The sequence below is a fragment of the Chiloscyllium plagiosum genome, unplaced genomic scaffold, assembly GCF_037043375.1.
Source record: "Chiloscyllium plagiosum isolate Xiang-an unplaced genomic scaffold, Cpla_swu_hap1 HiC_scaffold_24, whole genome shotgun sequence".
Classification (NCBI taxonomy): Eukaryota; Metazoa; Chordata; class Chondrichthyes; order Orectolobiformes; family Hemiscylliidae; genus Chiloscyllium; species Chiloscyllium plagiosum.
This window is the reverse complement of record NW_028270162.1, coordinates 52,375,498-52,388,203: the sequence shown is the minus strand read 5'-3', so window position 1 is coordinate 52,388,203 and position 12,706 is coordinate 52,375,498. Positions and strand designations below refer to the sequence as shown.

Here is a 12,706-nt window from a genome sequence, read left to right as displayed (position 1 = left end):
CAACATATGGTCAGGCTTTTTCCCCCTCCTTTTATACAATGAACTATATACAAAATGTTCTGCATTTGACAAAAAAAGGGTTAATTGGAGTAATTCCAATTCTTCAGAAATCTGTATTTTCAGAACTACGTTTTTAGTGGAAGGCTAAGTATTCTTTCATTGAAACAAGTGGATATTGGCAAGGCCATTGTTATTTTTATTCTCCCACAACAGAGCTCTTTTTATATGTTGAGCTGACATACCTAGCAGTCTCACCTGAAGGAAGGAAAGTAACCACATTTACCATAATAGATAGGCTTTAATTTAATTGCTTCACATGTTAAGGGCCTCAAAGTTGCATCTTTCAGCTGTTCTGAAATGTGTCTTTATCAGTAGAACACTTTGTGGATGGGCTGGGAGGAAATCAGCTGACAGTCTGCAGCTTCTGGGAAATTTTTGAAAAAACAAACTCTTACTTCCTTTCTTGAGAAGTTCCTGGGTTTCTGCAATAAATGGCTTGTCATGATGTGCTGGCAGAAAAATTATTGCCATGCAGCATTAATTAGATGATGACTTCACTGATTATTTTGATGCAAATGCCAGCTTCAGACTTTAAGGGGTAGATTTTGAAGTGATTTACATTTTTTGAAAATTCAGCTTTACTGTTAGGCTGCAAGGTAAAAGTCTACCCCTTTATAGTTTTCTCCTCTGAGCAGCAACTGTATAATTTGTACAAGTAAAACAAAAAAAGCATTGGCACAATTTGTATTGCCCTTGCTTATTTCTCAGTGTTGTATGTGGCATGTACTCCTGCAGAGCACATCACGGCCAGTGAGTGTGTTGCATTTTAAGAAGGTTCTGGTGACTATGAAAGGCAGCCATGAGACATTGACTGATAAATGATACAACCTGAAGAAAACGTAGACCCGGTCACTCTACAAACCTAACCATTAAAAAGGAGGTACTAATTCACTAAATGCTTACCAAGGTATGGTAAGGGTACTAGGAGAAAGTGAGGACTGCAGATGCTGGAGATCAGAGCTGAAAAATGTGTTGCTGGAAAAGCGCAGCAGGTCAGACAGCATCCAAGGAGCAGGAGAATCGACGGTTCGGGCATAAGCCCTTCTTCAGGAATGAGGAGGGTATGCCATGCAGGCTAAGATAAAGGGTAGGGAGGAGGGGCATTGGGAATGCGATAGGTGGAAGGAGTTTAAGGTGAGGGTGATAGGCCGGAGAGGGGGTGGGTGTGGAGAGGTCAGGAAGAAGATTGCAGGTCAAGAAGGCGGTGCTGAGTCAGAGGGTTGGGACTGAGATAAGGTGGGGGGAGGGGAAATGAGGAAGCTGGAGAAATCTGCATTCATCCCTTGTGGTTGGAAGGTTCCTAGGTGGAAGATGAGGCACTTTTCCTCCAGGCGTCGTGTTGCCACGGTCTGGCAGTGGAGGAGGCCAAGGACCTGCATGTCCTTAGCAGAGTGGGAGGGGGAGTTAAAGTGTTCAGCCACAGGGCAATTGGGTTGGTTGTTGCGGGCATCCCAGAGGTGTTCTCTGAAACATTCCGTATGTAGACGGCCTGTCTCCCCAATGTAGAGGAGGCCATATCGGGTGCAGCGGATGCAGTAAATGATGTGTGTGGAGGTGCAGGTGAACGTGCGACGGATATGGAAGGATCCCTTGGGGCCTTGGAGGGAAGTGAGGGGGGGGAGGTGTGGGCGCACGTTTTGCATTTCTTGCGGTTGCAGGGGAAGGTGCCGGGAGTGGAGGTTGGGTTGGTGGGGGGTGTGGACCTGACTAGGGAGTTGCGGAGGGAGTGGTCTTTCCGGAACGCGGCGTGACATCGAACAATTCTAACAACATCGAGCACACCAAGGTTATTAATTCTGAGATGAGAATAGAAAAGATGAGATATTTTTAAATTTGAATCCATTTTGGATTTTCTGTATTGGCAGGACTTGATTTGCCTGATGATCTCCCACTACACAAAATTTGACATATTTCTGCAATAATGACCTGGATTGCAATGTGGCCACTGACTCCAACTATCTTGAGAATAGAACCACACAATCTTCTGTCACAAGAGAAAGCCATTCAGCTCATCATGCTTCTTGTTTGTATGCCACAACAAGAGTAGGCCACTTGGCCCTCAAAGCCTGCTCCATCATTCAATAAGATCATGGCTGATTTTAATCTTACCTGTACATTCCTGCATATCCCCCAGAATTTTTCAGCCCTGGGAAATCAAGAATCTACCTATCATAAAAATATTTAAAAATTCTGCATCTATTGCCTTTCATTTGAAATCCCATCCAATGTAATCCTACAATTCAACTTGTTATTGTCCATAACTTCTGACATTGATGTAAGTGCAATGTTGGGAGACTTATAAAAGTTTTCACTGTGTTTTAAATATGAAAGTATACGTGACAATAAATTTCTATTCTATCCTATTCGTTTACTTCAAAACTCAGAAACTTGCTCCTCCTCAAAAAATATCCAGTCACCTTTGAACATTTGCCATGGAATCTGACACCACCCCACTTTCAGGTTCAAAATCACAATAAGTCTCAAGTTTAAAAAAATTATTTTCTTTCTTATTGATTTAAAATAATATCATTACTGACCCCAATTACCAAAGAAAGCAGTTTCTCTATACTTGTCCAATGAAAAGTTCTACCAGAAAAGCGAGATCAAACATCTCTTTTCTCCTGACCTAACTGAGGTCTTTTAAGTTATGAAGGTTTTGATAAAATAGGCACAGCAAATATTACTTGTGACTAGAGGTGATCAAAGTAAAATAGTCAACAAAAATTCAGCTTGGGAATTCAGAAGGAAACTTCACAATGTGGTGTAGGAGGAAGTTAGGGGAATGATGGAGTGGGCTGTGGAGACAGTGAGACCATGGAGGATTCAAAACCCAGGATGTGAACTTAAACATGCCAAGATTCTGTGTAGGTCAGTGACAACGGAGGAAGGATGAACCAGACATGCTGTGTGGGTAAATTGGTGGCAGTGTTTACGTGGAATGAAAGTTGGGATATTGGCTGAGAGAGCTTTGGAATAGTCAATACACGAGATAAAGCCATGGATCAAAGTTTCAGTTACGATTGAGCTGAAATGGAAGTGAGGGCAGAGTCAGATACTATTATGTAATTGGAAGAAGGCAGTCATATTATTGGAGAATCATCTGTATTCAAAAACAACACATTTACAAAAGAATAGCTTTAGTGTGAGGCAGTCAAACAGGAAGTAGGATGCAGTCAGTAACTTGTACTAGTGTTTAGAGAAATTGCTTAGCTGGCATCCACAGCGGGATGAACAAAAATGTGACAAATTAGAGACAGTTGAAGGGGTCAAGCAAGGCTGTGAGGTAGAGCTGGTGCTCAAGAAAGCACAGAAACTGCAAAGCTGCATGGAAGGTTAGTTCTATTCCATTCACTGTTAACTATCAAATAAATATAAAGAAAATGAGCAGTTTCTGGTAAACAGATTTTACAGGCATGTATAGCAAAGCAGCCTCTCTGGCTTGCTCAATCACTCAATTAGGTCATGGCTGATCTGTACCTTAATTTCATTTACCTGTTTTAGCTGCATATCCCTTGATATTTTATATTCTGCTTCAGTAATTGTAACAGCTGCTTGCCTGAAGTATGGATTGTGACGAGGATCCTGTCACAAGTTGAGTACTTTGATGAAAAGTGAGAGAAATGGACAAGAGCTTTGACATTTTATCCAGTTACTTTCCTATAGTCATGTAATAAAATCAAGTGGGATATAAATGCTGAATCTATTTGCTCTTTCTTAAATGAAGGGAAAATAAGCACTGGTCAAAATCAATAACTTTATTTCTTATCACCCTCTTTGACTATTCTGATCTTTGGAGGACTGTTGTATCCTACTCATTGTTACTCCAGTGCTGTGACATTTGCACATTCCAGTGTAATATGTTCAGCATCTATAAACTCTTCTGTTAGTCTCCTTCGACGCTGCTATGCACAAATTCTGTTGTTCAGCATCATAAGCCTACTCCCTGAGCCGCACTAATTTCTATTTACTTATTACCCCATGTAGTACTTTATTTAAAAATTTTCTACCTACTGTGCTGCACCAGTGTCAGGATAACCAATTCTTGTTCTCATTGCGAGGACAAAACCTGCAATATATGTCTAATTATCAGTGAGATCAAACCTTCCCACTGGAGATCAATGTTCTGTAGTGTTCCATACTTATTTAAAGATAATTAGCCAGAAACTTGGTTGAATTGTGTGAAATAAGCACCCATTTAAGTTAATTCCCTACTATGGCCTTGTGTTTAAATGTTTGCAAAATATACCTTGGAACTAGTTTTTCCAAATAATTTTAAACAAAAGAACACTTGCCACAGGGTAGCTTGCTTCTGAAAAAGGCCAAAGTTTTTCCAGAATATCTGGGTTTGGGGCGTTAAAATATTTCCACTTTAAAGTTCACTTTAAGCATTGCCCATGGCTTTCATGATTGATTTCTGTCACTTTTATCTAGATGCAAGACTGTTATGTATATGGTTTGTGCGATAGTTCTAAATGCAACCATTTGAGATCAGGTAATGGCATGGTCTCCCAAAAGTTATCCATTTTTCAGTTAGTGTAGAAAGCTGATACCGAATGTATTATTCACTTGAGGGAGCGGAGGGAAGAGAGGAAGTCTTAATTGTAGTCTCTTCTGTGGTTGTTGATGCTTCAAATCACAAATCACAATATGTCTGTATAAAGCATCTTTGGAAGAGTAACTGTGATGTTTACAGAGGTATGCTGAAATGAGAAACTTGTCTTCAATTTGATCATGTGACCTGGGAAATGGCATCTCTAAAACATTCTCATAAATATGCTCAAGTAGAGAACCTATTGACCACAAGCTACAATTGGAATTTTTATAAAGTGTTACTTATTTGCTGTTTGTGAATTTGGAGTAATAAGTAATACGTGCCCATGACTTCTATTTTTATTTTTTCATGGGATATAGGTGTCACTCTCTCAACAATCACTTTTTGCTGACTTATTTGCCCTTGAGCAGATAGTAAAAGGCTGTCATCTTGAACCACTGCAGTCCATCTGCTGCAGGTACACACCAGTACAACTGGAAAGTGGTTTCCACCATTTAGATTCCATAAGTGAAGGAACAGCAACAGAGTTCTAAGTCAGCATCGGATGTGGCTTGCAAGTGATAGTCTTCCTTCTAGGTAGAGGTTATTGATTTTGAAAGTGCTGTAATGCAATTTATAGATGATATATACTACTGTCAGCATCATCCAATTATGGTGGAGGGAATGAACATAAGGACAAAAGAAATAGGAGCAGGAGCAGGCTGAATGGCCCGTTGAGTTTTTAAGGTGGTGGTTGCCTTGAATGGTGTCAAGCTTTTTAAGTTTTCATAGAGTTGAACTCATTCCTGAAGAAGGGCTTATGCCCGAAACGTCGATTCTCCTGTTCCCTGGATGCTGCCTGACCTGCTGCGCTTTTCCAGCAACACATTTCCAGCTCTGATCTCCAGCATCTGCAGACCTCACTTTCTCCTCCATAGAGTTGAACTCATCCAATCAAATGGAGACTATTCCATCATACTCCTGATATATGCCTTGTAGATAATGGACCAGCTTTAGGGAGTCAGGACAAATTATTCATCGCACAATTCCCAGCTTCTGACCTCCTGTTACCACTACATAGTTAATTCAGTGAGCTTCCAGCAACTCATCTAAATAACAAATGATTTAGGATCAATGCATGTTCAACACCATTTTTATTCAAGTTTCTTATTTAAACACAGCATTTTTGTAGCTTGCAAACATTTGTGTGATATTAATGAAAGCATCTTAGTGGGCTGTTTGGCCTGCAGACAAATATTGTTTATGATGCAGGTAACTTGGCAACTTTAAGTAGTTTGGGACTGACTTCCTCTGGTTAGGTGTTATTTTTAGAAAGGCACACTCCAGTCTCTTGCCTTTGTATACTGTGCTTTACTGCGTCAGGAACATGGCAATTGCAGCAGACCTTATTACAGACCCTCATTTGTTTTGATTTGTGGAATGTCTAGGTTTTTATAAATGTTTCCATTGACAGAGCTGCTCTGTAGTGTCTAATGTGCTAAACCACGTCCTTTGAAAAAAAATGGAGATTTGAGGATGACTCCACAGGGAGTATTACTGCCCTGAAATTCTACAGATTGACAACATCACAGGATATGGGGATTGTGCAGGAGAATGTTGTTAAAATAGAAAATCATTGAATGGTGGAGCAGACTTGGAAGGTTGACTGGCCTACTCTGACTCAAACTACTTTTATTTCTTCTGTTCTTTTACAACATGGGATCATTTCTTGACATTATCAGCACGATAAATAACTTCAAGTCGCTGTATGTATAAGTGAACAAATAGCAAACATAAACATTTGCATTTATGTAATGCTTCTCACATCCTTAAGGATGTCCCAAAGAGCTTCACAACTGTTATGGTGTATTTTCAAAATATAACTATTGTGGCAAATGTATTGACCAATTTCAGTGCAGCTAAATCCCACAAGCCACAACAAGACGAATGACCAGGTCAATTGTGTTTTAAATGTAGGCCGAGGGATAAATGGTAGTAAATATATGAAGAATTTAAACGCTGCATGAAACGAAATGAAACTATCTATAGCTTTCCTCCTCATCCTTGCCCAACCCAAAAAAATGGATAAAAGAGAACTTGTCAACTTGTCATTAGCTTAACTTCAGTTATGACAAGTTGCAACTAAATTAATATTTTCTGATTCTGGTAAATCCAATCTGTTCATTTACACTGATTAAAAATTAGACTTTCCTGAGGTTTCATAGTTAAAAATTGCATTTATATGCTCCATAATTTATGACTCTGTATAGTGCATTGTGGCATGAAAGTTGATGTGGCACCTGAGTGCACTAAAATACTGACTTACAAGTGCAAAACATGAAATGGATGATTTAATTATTAACATAATCCTAACCAGGCAGCTGTCCTGCATCTCTCATGCATACATTTCCCTTTTGTGTGTTTTCCATGGAAACATCATTATCTGTTGACGAAAACCTTTTGATTCATCCATTTAAAGTGGATATGGGAAGCTAGTAGTGTATTGGGGAATTGGCAATTCTCAAGAGCTGCTGGAATGAATGTTAGGCTGCACACAAATTCCTTCTGAATGTTGTTCATGAGATTTGTCTTTTGAATTGTGAGCAATTTTGAAATTGGATTAGTGGTTGTGGGAGGCTGACATTGTACCGTCTGTCCCTTTTTGAGTTATAAGCCAGCTGTGTCCTTAATGCTATGGTGAGTGAAAAGTTGTGAAACAATGACCTGATCATTGCTGAGTAAATCATAGCAACCTGGTTAATGCAGAGCCTGCCCAGGGGATGCCCCAATAGCAGACACTAGAAAAAAAAAACCTGATAAATTCAGGCACGATGCTATCAGGCTGCATTTGAGGATTAAATTCCAAACACTTTATGCTTTCATTAAAAGCTTGTTTTTGCAATTACTGTTATCTGTTATTCATACGGAGAATGATAAAATGCCATCTGTGTGGCTGGAGGCTCGTGTACAGTGGCACAACACAGGGATCAGTGCTCATTGTTTATGTGTATGTATATAAGTTAGTTTGCGTGTGATATGAAGATAAGCTGTATGAATAATAGTGAGGAGGAGGGTCTTGGGTTACAGGGAGATATAGATGCATTAGTCAGAATGGCAGATAGAATGTAACCCTGAAAGGTGAGAGGTGATGCATTTTGGAAGAAATAAAAAGACAAGGGAGTACCCAATGAATGAGAGGACACCAGGAAGTTCAGAGGAGCAGAGGGATTTTGGGATGTTTGTCCACTGATCCCTGAAGGCAACATGTCAGGTTAAAAGAGTGCTTAAGGTGGCATATGGGTTACGTACCTTTATCAGTCAAGACATAGATTATAATGGCAGGAAAGTTACGTTGGAGCTGTGCAGAACTTTGGTTAAGCCACTGCTGGATGACTATGCAGTTCTGGTCAACACACTGGAGAGAGGGTGTGAGTGGAGATTCACAAGGATTGGTGTAGTTTAATGTCGAACATAGAACAGTAAAGCACAGGAACAGGCCCTTCAGACAACCATGTCTGTGCTGACCATTATGCCATTCTAAACTAATCAGCTGGTCAGCCTGCACATGGTCCATATCCCTCTATTCCCTGCCTGATCATGAGTCTGTCCAAATGCCTCCTAAATGTTGCTGTTGTATCCGTCTTTACCACCGTCCCTGTCAGTACATTCCAGGCACCTACCACCCTTTTTAAAAAAAAAGGGTGGTTTTAAAAAAAAATTGTCATGTACATCTCCTTTAAACTTTCTCCCTCTTACGTTAAACTTGTGCCCTCTAGTATTTGACATTTCCATCCTGTGAAAAGACTGACTATCCATGCTATCTAGTCTTCTCATAATTTTATATACTTCTATCAGGTCACCTCTCAGCTTCCGGTGCTCTAGCAGAAACAATTTGTTTATCCAACTTCTTTATAACTAATACATTCCAATGCAGGCAACATCCTGGTAAACCTTTCCAAAACCTCCACATCCTTCCTATGGTTTGGCGACCAGGACTGCACACAATACTCCAAATGTGGCCTGATTAAAGTTTTTCATAGAGCTGCAATGTAACTTGCCAACTTTTATACTGAATGCCATGAGTGATGAAGGCAAGTATGCCATGTACCTCCTTCATCACTTTATCTACTTTCAGGAAGCTATGGGCTTGCATGCCAAGGTCCCTCGATATATCAGTGCTCCTAAGGATCCTGCCATTTACTGTATACTTTCCTCTTGCATTTGACCTTCCAAAATGCATCATTTCAAACTTGCCTGGATTAAATTCCATCTGCCATTTCTCTGCCTAGCTTTCCAACTGATTTATATCTTGCTATGTCCTTTGACAACCTTCCTCACAACTCCAATTTTCATGCCATGGGCCAATGTACTAGCTACATTTTCATCCAAACCTCTACTATGAAGAGTAGCTACAAAGAGAGGCTGAATAACCTCAGGTTGTTTTCTTTAGGACACACAAGAGAGGGGGACCTGACTGAGCTGTATAAGACGGAGGGTAGTTGAGGTGAGAAACGTCAACATCAAAAAGTACTTTGAGCAGTTGAAATGTGCAAGTGCTGGGAAGTGGAATTAGTGTAGATAGGTTGGCACAGACTCGATGGAACGAAGAATGTCTTCTGTACTGTATAACTTTAACTGTACTGTTCTCAGTTACTCTTTGAAATCCTTTGCCTACTGAAAACAGTGCCTAGTCTTTAAAATACTTGCATCTTGCGCAGAAATCTAAACTGTCAAACATCTCCTGTTGCTTAGTTGAGCCTAATGATGCTCAGTCTTGACTTGAGTCTGAACTGAGCTTCCAAATTTTTATCCTCCTATTTCTGAAGGAGGACTGATTGTGACCTGGCCAATGGCTGAGTATATTTTCCCACTGGCAAAGCTTTCACCTCAAGGTTTGACTTTTCAAATGGTTTTTGCTCAACATTCTTCCAGCCCTATTTGAGGACTCAGCAGCTATATATCCTAATCCTAACCCCACATTCCTTGTACTTACTATTCTTCTGCTTCTATAATGACAAATGGACTACATTTATGGTGTTGTAAATTTTGAAGAATTACATCATTCTTAGTGATGAGAGAAGCTGTATATTGGCTGGCTTTATGGAAAATGCATTGGCAAATCTGGCATCCTGACAGGTTGTTGCCAGAAAGAAAATTGCATATCTGACCTAAATATGATTAATGGGTATCCTGTAGTTTTACAACAATTGGAGCTTTCTGTCAAAGGTATTGTGAAAAATTCCTGTCTGGGACATGTTTCTGTATCTCCAGTAGCAAATGAGGGAGATCCTTGATGCAATAGGACTGCCTCTGGTGCTCAGCCAGAGTGTTGAGGAGGCAACAGATTCACATTGCTTCGAGAACATTGTTCAACATGTACATGGGTATAGTTCTGCATACAGCTTTAAGGTAGACATGATTTATTTTGTTAGATATAGGCCAATGACTGTGTAATTGTATTGAATTCAGCAAGGTTTTATATTGAGTCTTTTTCTAACACTCAGCTAACATTAAGCACTTCCAAAACCATTAAGTTCTGTGCTGTAAATGTACGGTTAAATCAATTATTGCGGGCTTTCTAAAATGGCATTCTCCTTGCATTCTAGCAGTTGCCTCAACTAGAAATGGACCTCTATGTGCTGATGACCTTTTGGTGCTGTAGGCTGCTGATATGCTAAAGCATTGTGAATGTGGGTGGTGACAGATGAGCAATGGCATAGGAATAATTTTGCTCAGGCACAGTGCATTAAACGTGTGATTGGAACTTTTCTTTCCTAGAGAATGGGGGAAGTTCATTCAGAGCTGTAAGAAACGTCTCAAAATCTTGCCCTATGCCTGTCAGACTGTGTGCTGAATCAGCATGCAGAGGAAGGCAGGCATCTAACTGTTCTTTGCACTAACACCATGATGTTTCTTCATCTACATTTCAATCTTGCAGCCATTATCTGAACTGCAAAGTAATTTTTCTATCCAATCCCATGGTATAGGCCAACTCCTGCTGACCGCAGACATCGTCTGAGTGTCTGGAAATGGTCCTGTTAACTCCTGTGGTACCTTTTTTAAAGGTTCCTTCCACATATGCTCTGCAGGTGTATACCTCTCTTTCACTTTCTAACCACAAGCTTTCTTTACTAACCTCACAGCATAGCCATTCTCTAATAAAGGCAAAAACCAATCAAAACTTGGACCCTAGGTATATGCAGCGATACCATTGATCTGATTCTCATTTCTGCTGATCTCCATTTGAATTGCACAGAATGGCTGCAGTCAATGATCTCGTCTAGTAACCCCTTGAAACCAATGTAGGCTGTGAATCCATTGTTACCCTCATTTTGCAACAGTTGAAATGTAGTTAATACACAGATATTTTAATTTATTTTTGGAGTAGGGCACAAGGAGAGAATATTTCAACTTTAGTATAGTCAGGTTAACCAGATGTCAGAACAGTGCAGTCAATACAATACAATAATTGACCTATTATAATTCAGAGTCCATCACTATAATCCATCTATTATAGATAAAGGCTGTGAATTCCACAGGGTCTTCTTGCCTGTGTCTAAATCGTTTCTGTTTTTACACTTTGGACCGCGAAAAGGATACCTGTAATGATTTCATATCAAATGTGTTTAATTAAAGAAACAATATTTCTCCATTTTGTGGAGCAAATTCTGCACGAACAGGAATAGATATTTCAAAATCAACAGATCCATAAAATCCAAAACAGGAAAAACTTGTGGTATAAGAAATGTAAGGTAGAGGCACAATAAATGTAATGGACTGCAGTTGCTAAGGCTTTGGGAACTAGATGGTCAGGCAAAAGCTGCAAATACCTGATGGGGGATTAATTCGAAGTCCCAGGCTTCTACCTGACATTCGAATTGCAGAGTGCCAAACATTTTTTGCATTTCAGCATTTCTCAGTCTCCCTACCCAAAGGGATTGTTTAAAGTAGCAAAGGATCAAACCTTACTGAACAAACCCTATTGAGTTGTTTTCCCTTTATAAATGCATTGCTTTTCCTTCAGATTTGATTGTGTGATTTTTTACACTGATGTTGAAATCTCACGTGTAAGCTCTTATTTGACATCCTGTTGGTATGTGAGCATTTATTGTCTCCTCAGTAGCTTCTGACAATCATTCGTCCTTGCTTTTTATTTGATCATTCCAAGCCTATCTAATCTGGCATTTCATCAACAAGAAATATTTCTAATCTGGCTCCTGCTCTAATATCAGACCTGATGAGCCCACCCATTCCATTTTGTCTTTGTTCTGGCCCTTACAATATTTAATTATTCAGAGAGCTTTCGCTGACGATACTGCTTTTTTTTTTACTCTTCACTGCTGTGCAGGCTTGCCCGCTGAGGACAGAATTAAATATTCTCAGCCAGTGGTCTGGAATTTAATTTCATTGTGAGTGTTCAGCAACCCTGCAAGAAGGGGGCGGAGCTGTTGGGGTCTGGGGGAGGTGAGTAGGAATAAGTAGCTCAAGTGATTGGTGGTGCTTGCCACTGGATGGCACAGTACTGTCAGAGTATGAATGCTGAGGAAAGCTGGAGGCACTCAGCAGATTCTCAATGATGCTCAGTTATATGCATATGACAATGACCTATTCCAGTGCAGTAAATTGAACTGTGAACATCCATTCTGTCTGATTTCTGTTGCTACAGTATAGTGCCTAAGACTAAATCCTTCTACAAGCTCCAAAATATCTGTTCTATCAGTGTATTATAATGGTCAAGACAGAGTCTGTTTGCGAGCACAGACAGTTTCACTAGTGCCAGCATGTCCACATCATTCAAGATACATTCTGTCCATCTGAGACCATTCTCATACGATGACCAGTTCCTAAGACTTAAAATCAATTATTTTAAGCAGAGACTGTGATTTGCATTCACAATCCAGATCAGAATCTCCATGGCATTTTTAAAAATATATAAAATGTTAGAATTTGTCTCCCTGGAACAAAGTCACTCATCAACAGAACCTTACTAATGATGGTCATAAGAAGCTGATATTTTAGAGAATGTCGCATAAACTGAGGTATGTTTGAAGTGGTTGTGAAAATAAATGTTTTAGCGCCATTAAGCCTTCTCAGTTAAAATGCCTAAATGCACCA

At 39.8% G+C, this 12,706-nt stretch overlaps 1 protein-coding gene across 1 annotated transcript in view; it reads left to right on the top strand.

Annotated features, from left to right (window-relative positions):
- The window catches only part of LOC122562810 (septin-2), a 140,922-nt gene that overhangs the window by 120,028 nt on the left and 8,188 nt on the right, over positions 1 to 12,706 (top strand). The window lies entirely within an intron of this gene.